Raw genomic sequence first — 7,316 nt, 5'->3', positions numbered from 1 at the left:
CCACAGCCCGTCGTTTCAAATGGGAACGAATGAGTCATAGTGGGCAGAGCCAAGCACGAGCTAGCTAGATCCTATTGGCGCGTTCTAACCAACATTTGCATATTTCCGTTAGGGTACGCCTACTCTGTGGAGTGCGCGTGTGTAATAATTCGCCTTTGCACTCCTAAACAATGCATTTTTTCCCGTAACTTTGGCAAAGACTAAAGTCTACAAAAAGTAGTCCACTCTGTTCGTCACATATTTTAGTTTTGGAAACAGAAAACTGTATAGAGATCAAATGTTTAATCGGTGAGAAAATTAGCAGAATATCGGCCAAAATTAATCTCGTTCCATCTTCTCCCACTGCCGGCCACTAGGCTTCCTCTCTTCACATTTATCCGTCCAGTGAAATATATATCTCATTGTTGTATCTGTGGTACCACCCTATCCAAGTATGGGTAGGCATCCAAATATGGCGACCAGAGAATGGCGGAGTGGGTTTGTCGAAACATGTGGGTGTATGGAAAGCGAATCAGATAATTGGGCAGATGTTTAGCCACTCAAGAACGTTTTGCGTGGCTGCGTTGTTCCGCCTGCCTGCGGACATGAAGCGCCTCTTACTGAATACCACCAAGGATCTGTTGAAGAAAACCAAGATAGACCACAGCCCGTCGTTTCAAATGGGAACTAGGAGTCATAGTGGGCAGAGCCAAGCACGAGCTAGCGAGATCCTATTGGCGCGTTCTAGCCAATATTTGCATATTTCAGTTAGGGAACGCCTACTGTGACGTGCACTCAATTCGCCTTTGCACACCTTCTAAACAACGCTTTAAAAAAAAAGCTTTGGCAAAGGGTAAAGTCTACAGAAAACTTAGTCCACTCTGTTCGTAACAGATTATAGTTTTGTGAACAAAAAACTGTATTGAGATCAAATGTTTCATCGATGAGAATATTAGCAGAATATCGGCCCAAATCCATCTTGCTCCACTGCCGGCCACTGGGCTTCCACTCACTACCATATTTGATAGTGGAAAACGCCAAGCGGATGCTTCACATTTATACATCCGGTAAAATACCTATCTCATTGTTCTATCTGTGGTATCACTATCGTGTCGCTAGAGGTAGCTAACTTGGCAAAAAAAATTATCTCACACGATTTTATTTCAAGTAAGATTGCAGCCTACACAAGAAATAACTAATATTGATAACCATCTAGATGTTACCTTTATACATACAATCTACTACTCAATGGGGAGGGCATGAACGGCAACACTTTGTCTACTGTTTGACAAGCACTACTGTCCGGCAACGGCGTGGAAAGTAGTAGCCAATATCAGGGTGGCAGTCACAGTAAGCACAGGCATTCAACGCATGAAGCAACAGTAAATAACAATCGTCAGATATATAAATGCAACATGTAAAGTGTTGGTCCCATGTTTCATTAGCTGAAATAAAAGATCCCAGAAATGTTCCATAAACACAAAAAGCTTATGAGCATTCCTCCTTTGCCAAGATAATCCATCCACCTGACAGGTGTGGCATATCAAGAAGCTGATTAAACAACATGATCATTACAGAGGTGCAGCTTGTACTGGGGACAATAAAAGGCCACTGTAAAATGTGCAGTTTTGTCACACAACACAATGCCACAGATGTCTCAAGTTTTGAGGGAGCGTGCAATTGGCATGCTGACTGCAGTACTGTCCACCAGAGCTGTTGCCAGATCATTTTATGTTAATTTCTCTACCAAAAGCCGTCTCCAATGTCATTTTAGAGAATTTGTCAGTACATCCAACCGGCCTCACAACCGCAGACCACGTGTATGGCGTTGTTTAGGAGAGCGTTTTATTCTGATGTCAATGTTGTGAACAGAGTGGTGGGGTTATGGAATGGACAGGTACAAGCTACAAACACAATTGCATTTTATCGATGGCAATTTGAATGCACAAAAATACAGTGACCAGATCCTGAGGCCCATTGTGAGGCCCATTTCTTTAAGGTACCTGTGACCAACAGATGCATATCTGTATTCCCAGCCGTGTAAAAATCCATAGATTAGGGCCTAATGGATGTATTTCAACTGACTCAGTTTTAAATGAACTGTAACTAAGTAAAATCAATGAAATTGTTGCATGTTGTTTTTATATTTTTATACTTTGTTTTTATACTTCATTTTGCCACAACTTTGGAAGTATGCTTGGGGTCATTGTCCATTTGGAAGACCCATTTGCGACCAAGCTTTAACTTCCTGACTGATGTCTTGAGATGTTGCTTCAATATATCCACAAAATGTTCCATCCTCATGGTGCCATCTATTTTGTTAAGTGCACCAGTCCCTCCTGCAGCAAAGCACCCCCACAACATGATGCTGCCACCCCCATGCTTCACGGTTGGGATGGTGTTCTTCGGCTTGCAAGCCTCCCCATTTTTCCTCCAAACATATCTATGGACATTATGGCCAAACAGTTCTATTTTTATTTCATCAGACCAGAGGACATTTCTTCAAAAAGTACAATCTTTGTCACCATGTGCAGTTGCAAACCGTAGTCTGGCTTTTTTATGGCGGTTTTGGAGCAGTTGCATCTTCTTTGCTGAGCTGCCTTTCAGGTTATGTCGATATAGGACTCGTTTTACTGTGGATATAGATACTTTTGTACCTGTTTCCTCCAGCATCTTCACAAGGTCCTTTGCTGTTGTTCTGTGATTGATTTGCACTTTTCACACCAAAGTACGTTCATCTCTAGGAGACAGAACGCGTCTCCTTCCTGAGCGGTATGACGGCTGCGTGGTCCCATGGTGTTTATACTTGCGTACTATTGTTTGTACAGATGAACGTGGTACCTTCAGGCGTTTGGAAATTGCTCCCAAGGATGAACTAGACTTGTGGAGGTCTACCATTTTTTTTCTGAGATCTTGGCTGATTTCTTTTGATTTTCCCATGATGCAAAGCAAAGAGGCACTGAGTTTGAAGGTAGGCCTTGACATACATCCACAGGTACACCTCCAATTGACTCAAATTATGTCAATTAGCCTATCAGAAGCTTCTAAAGCCATGACATCATTTTCTGCAATTTTCCAAGCTGTTTAAAGGCCCAGTCAACTTAGTGTATGTAAACTTCTGACCCATTGGAAATGTGATACAGTGAAGTATAAGTGAAATAATCTGTCTGTAAACAATTGTTGGAAAAATTACTTGTGTCATGCACAAAGTGGATGTCCAAACCTACTTTCCAAAACTATAGTTTGTTAACAAAAAATTGTGGAGCCGTTGAAAAATGAGTTTTAATGACTTCAACCTAAGTGTATGTAAACTTCCAACTTCAACTGTATCATCGCTGAACATGTTTACAGGCTACAAGCTATAGGAAACATAAATAAAGCAACAACAACTAAGTATTGAGAACAATATATACGTCACACAACTCACTTTGGGCATGCACACCATCCCACAAGTACAGAGATATGAGTGGGTCCAGTTGTTGATGGGCAGAGACATGTTACTCTCTGCCACTGCTTGAGGAAGACAGTTTTGTGTGGCCTGTATAGTCAAGAGGGTGGCCAGATGTCCGGCCCCCTAGCAACCTCTCAGGGAACTAGCCAGCAGCATACCACCTGCATCCCACTGCTGGTCTTGCTTCTGAAGCTAAGCAGGGTTGGTCCTGGTCAGTTCCTGGATGGGAGACCAGATGCTGCTGGAAGTGGTGTTGGAGTGCCAGTAGAAGGCACTGTTTTCTCTGGTCTAAAAAAAATATCCCAATGCCCCAGAGCAGTGATTGGGGACATTGCCCTGTGTAGGGTGGCATCTTTCGGATGGGATGTTAAACGGGTGTCCCGACTCTCTGTGGTCACTAAAGATCCCATGGCACTTATTGTAGGGGGTGTCCTGGTTAAATTCCCATCCTGGCCCTCATACCATCACGGCCACCTAATAAACCTCAGATTTCAATTGGCTCCTTTATCCCCCCCCCTGTAAATATTCCCCAGGTGGTTGCTGTAAATTAGAATGTGTTCTCAGTCAACCTACCTGGTAAAATAAAGCACCCTACAGTCCACCAAGTCCTCACTTCCTGTGGGCAGCAGGTAGCCTAGCGGTTGAGCGCGTTGGGCCAGGAACCAAAAGGTTGCTGGTTTGAATCCTTAAGCCAACTAGGTAAAAAAAATAAAACTGTAAATGTGTCCATGAGCAAGGCACTTAGCCCTAATTGCTCTGGATAAGATGTGCTAAATTATTGTACAAAAAAAACATTTCCATCCACAGATTTTAGGCGTGTAGTCATACTGTATAAAAAAACTAAAAATTCACGACAGCTACAGTGGGGAGAACAAGTATTTGATACACTGCCGATTTTGCAGGTTTTCCTACTTACAAAGCATGTAGAGGTCTGTCATTTCTATCATAGGTACACTTCAACTGTGAGAGACGGAATCGAAAACAAAAATCCAGAAAATCACATTGTATGATTTTTAAGTAATTAATTTGCATTTTATTGCATGACATAAGTATTTGATCACCTACCAACCAGTAAGAATTCCGGCTCTCACAGACCTGTTAGTTTTTCTTTAAGAAGCCCTCCTGTTCTCCACTCATTACCTGTATTAACTGCACCTGTTTGAACTCGTTACCTGTATAAAAGACACCTGTCCACACACTCAATCAAACAGACTCCAACCTCTCCACAATGGCCAAGACCAGAGAGCTGTGTAAGGACATCAGGGATAAAATTGTAGACCTGCACAAGGCTGGGATGGGCTACAGGACAATAGGCAAGCAGCTTGGTGAGAAGGCAACAACTGTTGGCGCAATTATTAGAAAATGGAAGAAGTTCAAGATGACGGTCAATCACCCTCGGTCTGGGGCTCCATGCAAGATCTCACCTCGTGGGGCATCAATGATCATGAGGAAGGTGAGGGATCAGCCCAGAACTACATGGCAGGACCTGGTCAATGACCTGAAGAGAGCTGGGACCACAGTCTCAAAGAAAACCATTAGTAACACACTACGCCGTCATGGATTAAAATCCTGCAGCGCACACAAGGTCCCCCTGCTCAAGCCAGCGCATGTCCAGGCCCGTCTGAAGTTTGCCAATGACCATCTGGATGATCCAGAGGAGGAATGGGAGAAGGTCATGTGGTCTGATGAGACAAAAATAGAGCTTTTTGGTCTAAACTCCACTCGCCGTGTTTGGAGGAAGAAGAAGGATGAGTACAACCCCAAGAACACCATCCCAACCGTGAAGCATGGAGGTGGAAACATCATTCTTTGGGGATGCTTTTCTGCAAAGGGGACAGGACGACTGCACCATATTGAGGGGAGGATGGATGGGGCCATGTATCGTGAGTTCTTGGCCAACAACCTCCTTCCCTCAGTAAGAGCATTGAAGATGGGTCGTGGCTGGGTCTTCCAGCATGACAACGACCCGAAACACACAGCCATGGCAACTAAGGAGTGGCTCCGTAAGAAGCATCTCAAGGTCCTGGAGTGGCCTAGCCAGTCTCCAGACCTGAACCCAATAGAAAATCTTTGGAGGGAGCTGAAAGTCCGTATTGCCCAGCGACAGCCCCGAAACCTGAAGGATCTGGAGAAGGTCTGTATGGAGGAGTGGGCCAAAATCCCTGCTGCAGTGTGTGCAAACCTGGTCAAGAACTACAGGAAATGTATGATCTCTGTAATTGCAAACAAAAGTTTCTGTACTAAATATTAAGTTCTGCTTTTCTGATGTATCAAATACTTATGTCATGCAATAAAATGCTAATTAATTACTTAAAAATCATACAATGTGATTTTGAGGATTTTTGTTTTAGATTCCGTCTCTCACAGTTGAAGTGTACCTATGATAACAATTACAGACCTCTACATGCTTTGTAAGTAGGAAAACCTGCAAAATCGGCAGTGTATCAAATACTTGTTCTCCCCACTGTATATTGGAAACAGGAAGTTTCGGTACGATTTTATAAATGCAGACATAATTTGTTCATTTGCCATGGTGAGACCTTTTAGTGTCGGTAAAATGTATTATGCAAGAAATAGCGGTGGAAACGCCTTTATGAGGAAATATTGATATAATCAACATCATATCAAAATAAACTTGGGAGTCACACGATGACATGGGGTGTGGTTCTACCACGACTCAGGAAACCAGTTTATTAGGCGACAGATGAAATAAGTGATGAACTTCAGAGGTATAAAGTGTACAGTGATGCTCTTCTCCAATAAATGGAGGGTCTTATTCTGGTGACATGATGATCGATGCTTTACTGCCGTTTGACAAATAAAAATATTATAAATCGATAATAATCTCATCATGCAGACTAGCCCAGTGGTTCCCAAACTGCGGGGAAGTCCGGCTGTAAACTTCCTCTTGAGCGTTGTAATAGCAGAAAGCACAAGATGACGCGTCACCAGTTCCTCAGAGAGAGATATTTATAACTTGTCAGAAATGTCCAGATCAACCCGCCCACAGATCAGTTAGGTTTTCTAGCACATAGATACTGTTGTATTTTTCTTGTCACTCAAATATCACATGGATACACATTAGACACGGCAAAAACTTACAGAATTCCAAGAAAATGTGCTTTAAAACTGCAAATGATTCTTTGCATCACAATGACACAATGTGTAGAATTACAGGAAATACGTTTTAAAACTGTGTGAACAGATGGCGTCATGAACAGTGTTTTAAAACTGTGTGAACAGATGGCGTCATGAACAGTGTTTTAAAACTGTGTGAACAGATGGCGTCATGAACAGTGTTTTAAAACTGTGTGAACAGATGGCGTCATGAACAGTGTTTTAAAACTGTGTGAACAGATGGCGTCAGGAACAGTGTTTTAAAACTGTGTGAACAGATGGCGTCAGGAACAGTGTTTTAAAACTGTGAACAGATGGCGTCAGGAACAGTGTTTTAAAACTGTGTGAACAGATGGCGTCATGAACAGTGTTTTAAAACTGTGTGAACAGATGGCGTCATGAACAGTGTTTTAAAACGGTGTGAACAGATGGCGTCATGAACAGTGTTTTAAAACGGTGTGAACAGATGGCGTCAGGAACAGTGTTTTAAAACTGTGTGAACAGATGGCGTCATGAACAGTGTTTTAAAACTGTGAACAGATGGCGTCAGGAACAGTGTTTTAAAACTGTGTGAACAGATGGCGTCATGAACAGTGTTTTAAAACGGTGTGAACAGATGGCGTCATGAACAGTGTTTTAAAACGGTGTGAACAGATGGCGTCAATCCACTGGTGGGAAAATGTGGATATTTTCCATTATGCGGATTCTAGAATATTCATATAAAAATCTAAAAATCGCCAATTGGATGGAAATCAAGCTACTGAGAAAG

This window comes from Salvelinus alpinus, chromosome 15 (genome assembly GCF_045679555.1).
Source record: "Salvelinus alpinus chromosome 15, SLU_Salpinus.1, whole genome shotgun sequence".
Taxonomy (NCBI): domain Eukaryota; kingdom Metazoa; phylum Chordata; class Actinopteri; order Salmoniformes; family Salmonidae; genus Salvelinus; species Salvelinus alpinus.
Note: the sequence above shows the minus strand (reverse complement) of the source record.